Consider the following 15,679-nt stretch of genomic DNA (forward strand, 5'->3'; position numbering starts at 1 on the left):
GATGACATTCCACATTAAGCAGAGGTTCACCTGCACATCTGCAAATGTGGTATACTGCATCCACTGTACCCGGTGTGGCTTCCTCTACATTGGGGAAACCGAGCGGAGGCTTGGGGACCGCTTTGCAGAACACCTCCGCTCAGTTCGCAACAAACAACTGCACCTCCCAGTCGCAAACCATTTCCACTCCCCCTCCCATTCTCTAGATGACATGTCTGTCATGGGCCTCCTGCAGTGCCACAATGATGCCACCCGAAGGTTGCAGGAACAGCAACTCATATTCCGCCTGGGAACCCTGCAGCCTAATGGTATCAATGTGGACTTCACCAGTTTCAAAATCTCCCCTTCCCCCACTGCATCCCTAAACCAGCCCAGTTCGTCCCCTCCCCCCACTGCACCACACAACCAGCCCAGCTCTTCCCCCCCACCCACTGCATCCCAAAACCAGTCCAACCTGTCTCTGCCTCCCTAACCTGTTCTTCCTCTCACCCATCCCTTCCTCCCACCCCAAGCCACACCCCCAGCTACCTACTAACCTCATCCCACCTCCTTGACCTGTCCGTCTTCCCTGGACTGACCTATCCCCTCCCTACCTCCCCACCTATACTCTCTCCACCTATCTTCTTTTCTCTCCATCTTCGGTCCGCCTCCCCCTCTCTCCCTATTTATTCCAGTTCCCTCTCCCCATCCCCCTCTCTGATGAAGGGTCTAGGCCCGAAACGTCAGCTTTTGTGCTCCTGAGATGCTGCTTGGCCTGCTGTGTTCATCCAGCCTCACATTTTATTATCTTGGAATTCTCCAGCATCTGCAGTTCCCATTATCTCAGCACCTAAACTGTGGCTGGTATCATCTCCATGATTGTGGCATGCAAATCAGACCTGATTGCATGACTGACTTCATTCTCAGCAAAGGTTGGGGTGGGGGTTGCGGTGGTGTGTGCAAGCAGTTGCATGTTTAACTAGCAGAATTTAAAGGTAAACTGCACATCTTAAAAGCAGAATTCACTCCTTAAACTAGAGGTACTGAAATACATAATGGCCTTTACCAACACTACTTTGGGACTGGCTTCCTCAAGAATAGTACATCAAAACATACAAATGTATGAAATTGGAGCAGAAAGCAGGCCATTCAATCCCTCAAGCCTCCTCTGCTATTTGAGAAGACCAGGGCTGGTCTTTGTGCTTCAAATTCCACACTCCCATTTATCCCTTGATAACTCTCAATTCACTCCCTGATAACACATGCGGATGATAGCAGGCAAACTCATGTAAATAGTTCACGCAGCAGATGACATGATGTATATAGCTTTTGTGGAGCCTGCAATATGCCGTAAATACCTTGTGTTGCAAGCAATGTAATTTTGAAAGTTTGGTTTTCAAACAATGTTAGTTCATAGAATCCCTACAGTGTGGAAACAGGGCCTTCAGCCCACAAGTCCACACTGACCCTTGGAGCATCCCACCCAGACCCAGTCCCCTATAACCCACACACCCCTGAACACTACAGGCAATTTAGCATGGCCAATCCACCTAGCCTGCACATCTTTGGACTGTGGGAGGAAACCAGACCACCCGGAGGAAACCCACGTAGGGGAGAATGTGCAAACACTGCACAAACAGTCACCCGAGGCTGGAATCAAACCCAGGTCCCTGGCGCTGTGAGGCTGCAGTGCTAACCACTGAACCACCGCGCCACCTCAATACTTACTTTGTTTCATAAACCGGTGTGCTTCACTGTTCGTGTGGTTGCCTCTGTACCTGTTTTGCCTGTAAATGCTGTTATTGTGGTGCAAATGTTAGACTTGTACCAGAATTGCCAAATACATTATGTCAGAGCTGTGACAGCAATGCATGAGCAAGACTTTGGCTCACTCTGGAACCTTAGGCAGCCCCATTATTGCCTACTCTTTGGCTCGCTGTGTGTTCAGAAGAGTAACCTACACAGTCAATGCTGAAGAGCAGTGAGGATGTAGGGATCCTGCATGTCTATGTTGCTAAGATAACCAGTGTTGCAGGGCAGTTTTATTCCCATGTGAATACACAATGACCTGATGCAGACTGGGCCTCTCCATCACAAGTTACCTCACTTACTCTGCCCATTTCTGTCCCATTTGCAGCCATTCTCTTCAACATTGCAGCCTATCCACACACTTCATGACTTGAATGGCAGTGAATGGTTCTCTACCAGTGACTTTCAGCCTCAACGTTACTGTGCCAGTGAGACCCTCAACATCATTCCTTCATTTCTAGGTGCCTATTCTGTTCACCCGACAGACTTCATATTTCCCCAGGTCTTCATCCAAACTGATTACACACGACCCTAACTACTTACCTGCTACTTGCCATTTCTCTGCGCATTCTTCCCTAAACATGCCTTTCTCCTTGATTCTTATGAACAGGGGTGTTGAGAAAACCTTGACCCAGCCCTCTGAGCAACTGGACCTTCTGGAGTCAACCGTCAGCTGTCCAGATTTCTGACTGATGAACCCACATGGCTCTGACTGTGACAGTCCTCCTCTGTGGGCTGGCCCCTATAAGTACAAAAGACTAACCAAGACCCGCCCCTTTGAGCCAGGAGGAATGATTCCCCTGTGCAATGCCATCCTGACTGGACACCTGACCATAGCTAAAGCCCAGGACTGGAATAGGAGGCTGTCTTTGACGAATAATGTTGAGTCCCCTAGACTGAAGGTGTCCCATAAACTTCACTATGGAACACGCCCCCAAGACCTTTTGATATGTTGCTTGTTACAGATGTCATATGCTTGGCATGAGCACTGAGGGCACCTAGTACAGGTTCTAGACTGACATGCCATACTGGCATAAGTAAAGACTCACATGTCCTTGACTGAGGAGTGCCACACAGCATGGTCACCTGTTTGGGAGTGAGCTTGTGCCAATTCCCAGCCGCAGCTTCATTGAACTTCTCACCCAATTCTCCCAATTATCTCGTTATTGCCCACAGATTCCATTGGATCTTACCAGGCTCTGAGTGGCATAGGCTTTGGTAAGCTTAGTGATAGAATTGGGTAAGAAGATATTGCCCACAGACATTGAATTGGAATAAAAGCACTTCTTTTAAAAATCTAAACTCTGTATACCAAACACAGGAGTAAAAAGAGAGGGATGTGTTCATACCTCTGGAATTGGTCAGAAAACAGACTAACATTCATATTCTCCCAAATTTTAGATGGATAGTGCTAACTAAACCAAACATAACATAGTTATGGTGATCCTGATAATGGAAACCTAAAGATGAAAGCAACATAAAGATGACCTTGAAGCTTCCTAGTGTTGGGTTTTGTGATTATTTCTTATTCCATTGCGGGACTGTCTTTGGGAAGCATGATTTTTGACACATAAGCAGGAAACAAATTACATTAACAATTTGTGTGGATGGTTATCCCATGTTTTATCATGGCTGGAGGTAGCATGTATTTGCTTCTGTCATTTTCAACCCATTCATTTCATATTTTATAGAAACGGCCTATATATTTTTCTCCATCCTTATACTGTTTCTTGTCTATTTTTTAGAAAACCGTGCCTGAATTTGTGGCATACAGTCTTATTTGCACATTGTACACAGATTGATGCTTACCATTAAATTTTGTCTCGTTGTTTCACCTATCAGGAAGTTGGATGGTCTGTGAATTACTTTTTGTAGAATGTGAAAGCCAATTTCCCACAGGTACTGCCTATGTAATCAGTGAGGCTCTGAAAAGGTGTTTCCACATATATCAGACATGTGTTTCATATTACTGTTTGAATTGTACATGCTACATTACGTTAGAATTGTGTTAATAGCTATAACATTCAAAATAAGAGATGGGTTAGACATGAGTTAGGAAGCATGGACTGGGAGCAATTGTTCCATGGTAAGGGCGCTATAGACATGTGGAGACTGTTTAAGGAACAGTTGTTGCGAGTGATGAGTAAATATGTCCCTCTGAGACAGGCAAGAAGGGGTAAGATAAAGGAACCTTGGATGACGAGAGCGGTGGAGCTTCTTGTGAAAAGGAAGAAGGTAGCTTACATAAGGTGGAGGAAACTAGGGTCAAGTTCAGCTAGAGAGGATTACACGCAGGCAAGGAAGGAGCTCAAAAATGGTCTGAGGAGAACCAGGAGGGGGCACGAGAAAGGCTTGGCAGAACGGATTAGGGAAAACACAAAGGCATTTTACACTTACGTGAGGAATAAGAGAATGGTCAAAGAAAGAGTAGGGCCAATCAGGGATAGCATAGGGAACTTGTGTGTGGAGTCTGAGGAGGTAGGGGAAGCCCTTAATGAGTTTTTTGCTTCTGTCTTTATGAAAGAAACAAACTTTGTAGTGAATGAAACCTTTGAAGAGCAGGTGTGCATGCTGGAATGGATAGAGATAGAGGAAGCTGATGTGCTGAAAATTTTGTCAAACATTAAGATTGACAAGTCGCCAGGCCCGGACCAGATTTATCCTCGGCTGCTTTGGGAAGTGAGAAATGCAATTGCTTCGCCACTTGCGAGGATCTTTGCATCCTCGCTCTCCACTGGAGTCGTACCTGAGGACTGGAGAGACGCAAATGTAATTCCTCTCTTCAAGAAAGGAAATAGGGAAATCCCCGGCAATTACAGACCAGTAAGTCTCACGTCTGTCGTCTGCAAGGTGTTAGAAAGGATTCTGAGGGATAGGATTTATGACCATCTTGAAGAGCATGGCTTGATCAAATGCAGTCAACACGGCTTTGTGAGGGGCAGGTCATGCCTCACAAACCTTATCGAGTTCTTTGAGGATGTGACTAGAAAAGTTGATGAGGGTCGAGCTGTGGATGTAGTGTATATGGACTTCAGTAAGGCATTTGATAAGGTTCCCCATGGTAGGCTCATTCAGAAGGTCAGGAGGAATGGGATACAGGGGAACTTAGCTGTCTGGATACAGAATTGGCTGGCCAGCAGAAGACAGCGAGTGGTAGTAGAAGGAAAATATTCTGCCTGGAAGTCAGTGGTGAGTGGTGTTCCACAGGGCTCTGTCCTTGGGCCTCTACTGTTTGTAAATTTTATTAATGACTTGGATGAGGGGATTGAAGGATGGGTCAGCAAGTTTGCAGACGACACAAAGGTTGGAGGTGTCATTGACAGTATAGAGGGCTGTTGTAGGCTGCAGCAGGACATTGACAGGATGCAGAGATGGGCTGAGAGGTGGCAGATGGAGTTCAACCTGAATAAATGCGAGGTGATGCATTTTGGAAGGTCGAATTTGAAAGCTGAGTACAGAATTAAGGATAGGATTCTTGGCAGTGTGGAGGAACAGAGGGATCTTCGTGTGCAGATACATAGATCCCTTAAAATGGCCACCCAAGCGGACAGGATTGTTAAGAAAGCATATGGTGTTTTGGCTTTCATTAACAGGGGGATTGAGTTTAAGAGTCGTGAGATCTTGTTGCAGCTCTATAAAACTTTGGTTAGACCGCACTTGGAATACTGCATCCAGTTCTGGTCGCCCTATTATAGGAAAGATGTGGATGCTTTGGAGAGGGTTCAGAGGAGGTTTACCAGGATGCTGCCTGGACTAGAGGGCTTATCTTATGAAGAGAGGTTGACTGAGCTCGGATTTTTTTCATTGGAGAAAAGGAGGAGGAGAGGGGATCTAATTGAGGTATACAAGATAATGAGAGGCATAGACAGAGCTGATAACCAGAGACTATTTCCCAGGGCAGAAATGGCTAACACGAGGGGTCATAGTTTTAAGCTGATTGGAGGAAAGTATAGAGGGGATGTCAGAGGCGGGTTCTTTACACAGAGAGTTGTGAGAGCATGGAATGCGTTGCCAGCAGCAGTTGTGGAAGCAAGGTCATTGGAGTCATTTAAGAGACTGCTGGATATGCATATGGTCACAGAAATTTGAGGGTGCATACATGAGGATCAATGGCTGACACAACATCGTGGGCTGAAGGGCCTGTTCTGTGCTGTACTGTTCTATGTTCTATGTTCTAAGGAGTAAAGTACTCAATTGACAGAAGATATGGTTTCCATTACTCAGATAGCAAACAAAATCTGTCTACATGATCTCTATTGAAATCGTCTTGCCATTTTCAGACTTTTGATGTCCATCCATACATCATTTATGCAGTAAAAAAAGTGATGAAAATGCATAGATCAATATCTGAAGGAGAAAGAAATGTCAACATTCGGTTGTAATTCTTCATCAGAAACTTCCCATTTTCCAAACTGAATTATAATCAGTTTTATTTGCATGTAAAAGCTTTTGAATAGGATCTGTGCCAGGATTAGAACACTTGCCATAAATAGGAATGCTCCATCAGCACCATCTAATTACAAGAAGCTACGGGTTGCAGCATAGATCCTGTGATATAAGATCAGCCTTAGTATTTCCCTCACTAGGCAAAAACCTTATCTACCTTTTTTTTGTGCATTGCAGGTATTTCAATGATTATAACATTGCCCAAAGGAACAGCTGGATTAATCATTTGAAGACTTTTGCATCAGTTCTGTGCTATACCCAAAATTTAATAATGATTATTAGAATTTCCTTTTTCTTTTCTTAGTTGATACAGAACGTAGAGGCCTGATGATATAGTCTTGGTTGTACAGCACATTTTATCATTCACAATACATACTTGTTGAGAACATCTTTTGAGAAAAAAATGTATTAAGAAATTTGTCTCAGAGAATGAAGCAAGTTCTTCAGCTCTCAAAGCTGGTTGAATATTTATTCAACAGATTTAATTCAGAACCTGACACTGTCTGTCATTTTACTTGAGACCTTCATCACCTGTTATACAGGATAGGTAGTTTCAGCACAGCTTAAGCTGAATTGATATTACATGTATTAAGCTTTGAGCCCAGCATCACTGTGTTTTTCAGGCTCATTTACCTGTCACAGGTTCAGAAAAGCCAATGATTTAATTTCACCACTTAAAACAAATATCATCAACAAACATCACTTTATTGTGATATTAATTGAAATAAGTATTACCTGATAATGATTTCAATCTGGTCATAAAAGTGGTTGTTATGGAAAATTGTAAGGAAATTTCAACCAATATATTGAAAAGAAATATTTATGTGGCTTTCATTTTTGGTAGATCATTGCAATAGTGTACAAAGAAAAATGATAGAATAGTCAACTAATACTTACTCACTGACTTCAGCCATTCACCAACATGCTACTTTACATGCAGGATTGTTTTTTAACTTGGAAGGAGGAGCAGTAGCATTTATCAGTACGTTATCAGAAATTAAACCATGTGTTGATCAATGTTTGAATTCAATCACTATTAGTGTAATGATGAGACCTCCTACCCTGCTCCATCGGTACTAAAAAGGGTTAAATTACCAAGCTTTGATTTAAAATATGTTACCGAAACCTAAAATCTAACCATATTAATAATCAGACTTATTGGGTGTAATTCCAACTTTGCACAGTAGTTTAAAATGAAAATTGTTACCTACGCCTTTCATTTTCTGTTTTCTTTGAAGTAAATAAAATATTAATGAGAACGTGGTATGCAAGTTTTACATTTTTGTCTAAGCATAGGTACATCACCCTGAGGAGATGCCATTTTATTTCTCAATCATTCTCAAAGGCAGGGAATGTAATTGTTAGGAAGAGAAATATTTTGCTGCATTCTGTGCTTGTATCAAGTCAGATAAAGCTTCTAATACTGAATTTCATTTTGTGCCTTGACTTGGGTTGAACACAATAACCTTCACTGTATTATTTGTGCTCTTTCATGGGTCAAGATAATACTCTGAGTACTCTTAGCAGTGCAATATATAACTAGTGATGAATTATAGGTGTATTATCAGCAAGAACTAACTGGTGCTGTGGATTTGAACATTTATTATGGTCGATGGATATAAGCACGACCCAGCATATAATAAACAAAGGAGACTGGTATCTGTAGAATTAGCTAGATTGCTTTACCATTATCATTTTGCATTTTATTTGTCTCAGAACTATGTAACACAAAAGAGGAAAGTCTGTCATTTTTCAAGCATGTTCATCACTACCCAATGAGCCTTGCTGTAAAGCATACACATGTGACACTTTGGCTAGGAACAAGATTTGGCTTTTATATTCCTCAGGCACTGAGGGCACTCATTAGGTTTATACATGGAGCTTGGAAGAAATACAAAAAAACCAGCACTGCTGATGGATCAATGCCACCTTTGGAATAAGGGGAGGTGATTGTTTACTGGTAGTATTGTTGGGCTGCTAATTCAGAGAACCAGGTAGTGCTCTGGGGAGCCAGGTTCAAAACCTGCCATGGCAGATGGTGGTACTTCAACTTTCAGAAAATATCTGAAAATGCAAGTTGAATGATGACCATAAAACTGTTGCTGATTGTTGGAGGAATAACAACGTCTGGTTCATTAATGCCCCTGAGGGAAGAAAACACCCATCCTTCCCTTGCCTGGCCTACATGTGACTCCAGGCTCTCAGCAATGTGGTTGTTTCTTAACTGCTCTCTGGGCAATTAGGGATGGACAATAAATGCAGACTTAGTTAACAATGCCCATGTCCTGCGAATGATTTTTGAAAAGAAAAAGATGGGGAAGGAAATCTGATGTAAAGAAGCTTTTACAACCCTGCCAGCTGGTGGGCGGACAGACATTTAGATTTGTTCCTAAAACTTAGTTGTCATAGTTAATATCACTTCTCACAGGCTCTAACTCACCCGTTCAAATGAGATGAAACCAAACAACCAACTGGGGAGCACTTCAAAAGTATGCAGATTAGGTTTGGGTGGCATTATTGGGCCTATTACTATTATGCCACCAGAAGCCAGAGCAGAAGCGTTGTGTTGGCCTTCCTGCTAGGTCAAGCAAAGAAAGGGAAAGAAGTTTGAACTTTAAGAAGAGGCCCAATAAGGAATGCTCCTTCAGATACCGCAGTAATCATTTTATTCTCTTCCGTGCTAAGTTTCTGTCCTTCTCCTGTTTGTGAGATCTTTCTGAAATATTTGCTTGTGGTTTAACGTGTATTGGGGACTGTTCTTTCCAATCCTAGCAGTGGCCTGTTGTTGCTCAACATTACAATTCATGCCGCTTTAAGTGAGAGATTGATTGACTTCATATGAATCAGGTCCAGAATTAAACTTCCTATCAGGGTCATGTGAATACAGAAATTAGGAACTAGAGGTAGTGCACTGGCTCCTCAAGCCTGCTCCACCATTCAATAAGATTGTGGCGTCAACCCATGTTTCCAGTCATCCTGAATAGTCTTTAACCCAGCTGTTACTCAACATTCTGCCTACCTCTGCCTTAAAAATACTCAGTGACCTGCCTCCACTGCTTTCTCTAGGAAATAGATTCAAAGGTTCACAATGGTCTGAGACAGAGAAAAAATTCTCCTCATCTCCGCCTCAAGTGAGCGAAAGTGATATCAAATGCCTCCTGGAATTGTAAAGACTACACATCTACAGGTATCCCTATGTCCACATAAAATCATATAATCCCTACAGTGCAGAAAGAGGCCATTCTGTCCAATAGGTCTGCTACAAGCCTCCAAAGTGCATCCCACGCAGACCCAGACCCTGGCCTCTACCTGTCCTCATATCCAACATTTCCCATGGCTAGTCCACTTAGCCTGCACATCCTTCAAACTTATAGGGCAGTTTAGCACGGTCTAACGACCTGCACATCATTTGGACTATGGGAAAAAAACCGAAGCACCCAAAAGAAACCCACGCAGATACAAGGAGGATGTGCAAACTCCACACAGTGAGGCTGGAATCGAACCTGCATTCCTTGCACTGTGAAGCAGAAGTGCTAACCACATTGCTTGATCCTTCCCCAAATATGTCCAGTAGATTTTTTAAATGTAATATCCTTATCACAAAACCATGTTGACTTTGTCCAAATGCACTGAGATTTTTTGGTTGTCCCACTACAACCTTCTTACTAAGAGATTTCAGCAGTTTCTCCATGAGAGATATGAAGCCAACTGGCTTGTAGTTTCCTGATTTTTGCCTCCCTTCCTTCTTGAATAGAGGAGCAGCATCTATTTTCTGATCTGAGAGGAACATTGCAAAATCTGGGAAATTTAAAAATATATAACCAATACACCTACGACATCAGCAGCCATTTCTTTTCAAACCCAAGGATGTTAACTTGTTAGCTTTTACTTAAAATAATTTTCTCAGCATCATTCCCTAATTCCTTGACCTGTCCACTCATCTTTTCTGATATGCTTTTTCTTTCTACTTGAAACATCTTTAACTTCTTTAGACTACTACAGATAGTGGGCTCTACCCTTACACTGTAAAGAATGTAGATCCGGAAACATCTCCCTAAATGTCTGCAACTGCATCTCTACCATATCTATCCAATATCCTATTTTCCAAGTTCATTTTAGTTAGCTCTGTCTTCATTCTCTCATAATCTCCCTCATTTGTGTTTAAAACACTGATCTAAAATACAGTCTTCCCTCTATTAAAGAGAATGGGAAATTCAAATTACGATCACTGCTACCTAAGAGCCCCTTCTCTACGTCGTAATTAATTAAGCTTGTCTCATTTCTCATTAATAGATGTTGTACAGCCTGGTGTCTGCCTGCTTCTATGACATGTTGCTGTGAGAAACTGTCTCAAAGCAATACAAACTCATCATTAGAGATAATGGGAACTGCAGATCCTGGAGAATCCAAGGTAACAGAGTGTAGGGCTGGATGAATACAGCAGGCCAAGCAACAACTTAGGAGCACAAAAGCTGACGTTTCGGGCCTAGACCCCATCAGAAAAGGGGGATGGGGAAGGATTCTGAAATAAATAGGGAGAGAGGGAGAGGCAGACCGAAGATGGATAGAGGAGAAGATAGGTGGAGAGGAGAGTACTGGGGGGGGGATAGGTCAGTCCAGGGAGGATGGACAGGTCAAGGGGGCAGGATGAGGTTAGTAGGTAGGAAATGGAGGTGCGGCTTGAGGTGGGAGGAGGGGATAGGTGAGAGGAAGAACAGGTTAGGCAGGCGGGGACGAGCTGGGCTGGTTTTGGGATGCAGTGGGGGCAAGAGGAGATTTTGAAGCCGGTGAAGTCCACATTAATACCATTGGGCTGCAGGGTTCCCAAGTGGAACATGAGTTGCTGTTCCTGCAACCTTCGGGTGGCATCATTACGGCACTGCAGGAGGCTCAGGATGGACATGTCATTTAAGGAATGGGAGGGGGAGTTGAAATGATACGCGAATGGGAGGTGCAGTTGTTTACCACAAACCGAATGTAGGTGTTCTGCAAAGTGGTCCCCAAACTTCCGCTTGGTTTCCCCAATGTAGAGGAAGCCACACCGTGTACAGCAGATGCAGTATACCACATTGGCGGATGTGCAGGTGAACATCTGCTTGATGTGGAAAGTCATCTTGGGGCCTAGGATGGGGGTGAGGGAGGAGGTGCGGTTGCACGGGAAGGTGCCTGGTGTGGTGGGGTTGGAGGGCAGTGTGGAGCAGACAAGAGAGTCGCAGACAGAGTGCTCTCTCCAGAAGCAGACAAGGCTGGGGTTGGAAAAATGTCTTTAGTGGTGGGGTCGGATTGTAGCTGGTGGAAGTGTTGGAGGATGATGCGTTGTATCTGAAGGTTGGTGGGGTGATATGTGAGGACAAGGGGGATTCTGTTTTGACGGTTATTGCGAGGGTGGGGTGTGAGGGATGAGGTGTGGGAAATGCGGAAGACACGGTCGAGGGCGTTCTCAACCACTGTGGCAGGCAGGGATGTTGCAGCCCTTGAAGAACGAGGACATCTGGGATGTGCGGGAATGGAATGCCTCATCCTGGTAGCAGATGCGGCGGAGGCAAAGGAATTGGGAATAGGGGATGGAATTTTTGCAGGAAGGTGGGTGGGAGGAGGTGTATTCCAGGTAGCTGTGGGAGTCGGTGGGCTTGAAATGGACATCGGTTTGTAGGTGGTTGCCTGAGATGGAGACAGAAAGGTCCAGGAAGGTAAAGGATGTGTTGGAGATGGCCCAGGTGAACTTGAGGTTGGGGTGGAAGGTGTTGGTGAAGTGGATGAACTGTTCAAGCTCCTCTTGGGAGCATGAGGTGGCGCCGATACAGTATTCAATGTAACAGAGGAAGAGGTGGGGTTTAGGGACAGTGTAGGTGCGAAAGTGGGACTGTTCCACATAACCTACAAAGAGGCAGGCATAGCTTGGGCCCATGTGGGTACCCATGGCCACCCCCTTAGTCTGTGGAAGTGGGAGGAATCGAAAGAGAAGTTGTTGAGGGTGAGGAGGAGTTCAGCTAGGCGGATGAGGGTGTTGGTGGAGGGGGACTGGTCGGGCCTGCGGGACAAGAAGAAGCGGAGGACCTTCAGGCCATCTGCATGGGGAATGCAGGTGTATAGGGACTGGACGTCCATGGTGAAAATGAGGTGTTGGGGACCGGGGAATTGGAAGCTCTGGAGGAGGTGGAGGGTTTGGGTGGTGTCACGGACATAGGTAGGGAGTTCCTGGACCAAGGGGGTGAAAATGGAGTACAGATAGGTGGAGATGAGTTCGGTGGGGCAGGAGCAGGCAGAAACAATTGGTCGACCAGGGCAGGCAGTTTGTGGATTTTGGGAAGGAGATAGAAATGGGCCGTGCGGGGTTGGGGAACAATGAGGTTGGAGGCTGTGGGTGGGAGGTCACCTGAGGTGATGAGGTCATGGATGGTTTGGGAGATGATCATTTGGTGCTCGGGGGTGCGGTCATGATCAAGGGGGTGGTAGGAGGAGGTGTCGGAGAGTTGGCGTCTGGCCTCACCAATGTAAAAGTCAGTGCGCCATACTACAACTGAGCCTCCCTTATCTGCAGGTTTGATGGTGAGGTTGGGATTGGAGCTGAGGGAGCGGAGGGCTGCCCGTTCTGCAGGGGAGAGGTTGGAGTGGGTGAGAGGGGTGGAGAGGCGGTTTCGCACCGGCATTGGTCCTCACATGCTGAACTCTCCTATGACAACTCTTGTAATTTGGGGGCTCTGCATTCAGGTGGAATTTCAGTTCTGATTCAGTGTAATTCTGCTAAGCATTTGAATGATAATCTACCTCGGAAATAATTTGTAACTGGCTGATGTGTGAAGAAGCACACTGGTGTTTTAGGGATTGGAGAGGCTTTGGGGGCAGAGAGTGTGTGTCAGGGAAAAACTCTGGGGTTCAGCCACATTGTTAGGCAGCAGAGAAAGATCTTTGCCAAACAAATTGTTCTTTGTCTGACCTTGAGCTGCTCAATACTTCCATTGACTAGAAAAGTGTCAGGTATTTTATTTCCAATTTCTCATCTTTGTGACACTAAATTCACCAAATTTGACATTTAAAAATGGACATGGTCATTTGGTAGGAAGTATTTTCAGAGGAATGGACTGAAGAGAAATAAAAAAACACAACAAAGCATACCAATAAAAATAGCATCCTACAATGAAACACACGGCGTGTTTGCTCTATCCTGTGCTTGAGAACGCTGTTGTTATGCATATAAGGAGAATAACACATTAAATGGTGTAAAGAAAGACATGAATTTATAACAAATTGCCCCATAAACCGTTTTTTATTTTCATGGAAATCAAATTCTGTGCAGAAGCTGAAGGTAGCAGTCACCTTGAGATAGTGACGCAAAGTAATTTTCCCAGCAGCCGTGATCAGAGGCTATAAATCAGTTTGATGTGATTTTGCAGTTTAATAATACTCTGCCCAGCCTTGATTGTACAGAATGGCTGAAGAATGTGAACCTCTTTGCAGCAAAGAATTTGCACTGCCCATTTGGTGAAACTAATTTGAACGTGTGTCCAAGCTTCCTGTGCCTTCAGCAGTTTACGGAATACAACATGTACTGAAGTGTCTTCATTGGTTAGCAAGTAAACAAGAGATTTTAAATGTGTACATTATTTTATACAAAATTACTTCAGATATATTCTATAGACCTGGTCTAATTTCAGCACTGCTTTTGTAAAAAGGTGCATGACAGCATTTTTCAACCCCAGCACATATTTTGAAGTCTTCAGAAGGATATGCTTTGAATGATCTGTTCTCCTAATTCACATATAACTAAATGAGAATTAAGTCTGGAAGTAGCTGTGCCTGCTAAAGGTTGAACCAGGGTAGAAACATTTAGCATGAAAAGTCATTTTCAATTAGCAAATAGAAAGGGCACTGAAGATATTAATGAATAATATTATATAAGGTTAGAGCTAAATAGGAAATACTCTATGGTCCACACTGCATTGAATGACTTTTCAAAAATCAGATAGATAATCAAAGAATATTAGTATCGGTAATGGATTAACACCTGTTCCATGAAGTTTTCGTTTAGAATTATTTTTTACAGTACCAGATGACAAAAACAGGGTTGAGCATAGGTACTACATATATCCTCTGCCAGCTAGATATTCCTCTATTGCTACTTTCTGATATTCGTAATAGTCCATTTTTGATAACACCGGCGGCAGGGTGTTCTGATGAGTGCGAGATAAAAGACTTCAACAAACTGGATTTTTTTCCCCAACAATACTCAAGATCTATATTAGCTAATAACTATAAGTCATAATAGTTCTTCCAGTTTGATTAAATTATTTGGCAATCCCCACTTAAATTTATGATGATTATTTGCTACTTAACAGTATTTCATTAATTATAAAGATTTGAATCCCGATTTAATCAAGTGAGTGTCCTGTTTTCTTTGAGGAGCTCTGATTTAAATGGTGTAAGATACAAAACAGCGACATTGATCTGAACTGAATGAATCATTTTGGACCAAAACTAATGACTGTTTAAAATGAGGATTTGTTTCTCAAGGTTTCATATTATTGCTTTCACAGAAAAGAATGATTTGTGTGTCAGATAGTCAACTAAGTAAAAGAATTAATATTCAAATGCCGTATTGTATTTTTACATCAGCAGTAGGAACTGGGGCTGTGTCAGAAATTAGAATGGAGAGTTGACATTCAACTATTATAGTGCTGGGGGAGTGGAGGTGAACAACTGCTTATAGGAATACACTTCAGTCCTTAAGCACGGATATCTAAATGGCAACTCTCCCTTCTGACTTTTAATCAACCTCTTCTTGTTGATTTTAAATATCACTGGGGGTCATTTTCATGTGGGATGTTTCAGTGCAAGTGCAGAAAAGAATTGCCATAGTGATTTAAAAGTTATTTAATGCATTGGAAGTACAGAAAAAATTCAGGTCTTTATAGTGAACAGCACGAATGGAGGACAAAAATCTTATACTGTGTTTTCCATAGATGGTGAACAAGCATATGAAAATTAATGTGCCTTGTTATAAAATCTATTTTGCTTTCCTTTTCTTTTGCAGATTTTTACAGTGACCAGGGTGGCAGAAAAGGTATATGCTCTTCTATCACAAGCAGTTTAAAACACTGAAGGTGAACTAAAATCCTGTGAGATCATTCATTAAACAGTTTTGGTTCTTGCCTAACTCTACTGGATTGATAGTGAGAGGTAGTTTACAAAAGATATGAATAAATTCTTTGATCATAGCTTTCCGAAGTTGCAGTCTGCTGTTTGGCTCAATGCAAGGCAATCCCAAAATAGCTAAGAAATGTTTAAGTCCAAAGATGTGCAGGTTAGGTGGATTGGCCATGCTAAATTGCCCACAGTATTTAGGAATGTGTAGTTTAGGTGTGTTATAGGGGGATGGGTCTGGGTGGGATGCTCCAAGTGTCGGTGTGTTCTTGTTGGCTGAGGGCCTGATTCCACACTGCAGGGA

Source organism: Stegostoma tigrinum, chromosome 10 (genome assembly GCF_030684315.1).
Source record: "Stegostoma tigrinum isolate sSteTig4 chromosome 10, sSteTig4.hap1, whole genome shotgun sequence".
NCBI lineage: Eukaryota > Metazoa > Chordata > Chondrichthyes > Orectolobiformes > Stegostomatidae > Stegostoma > Stegostoma tigrinum.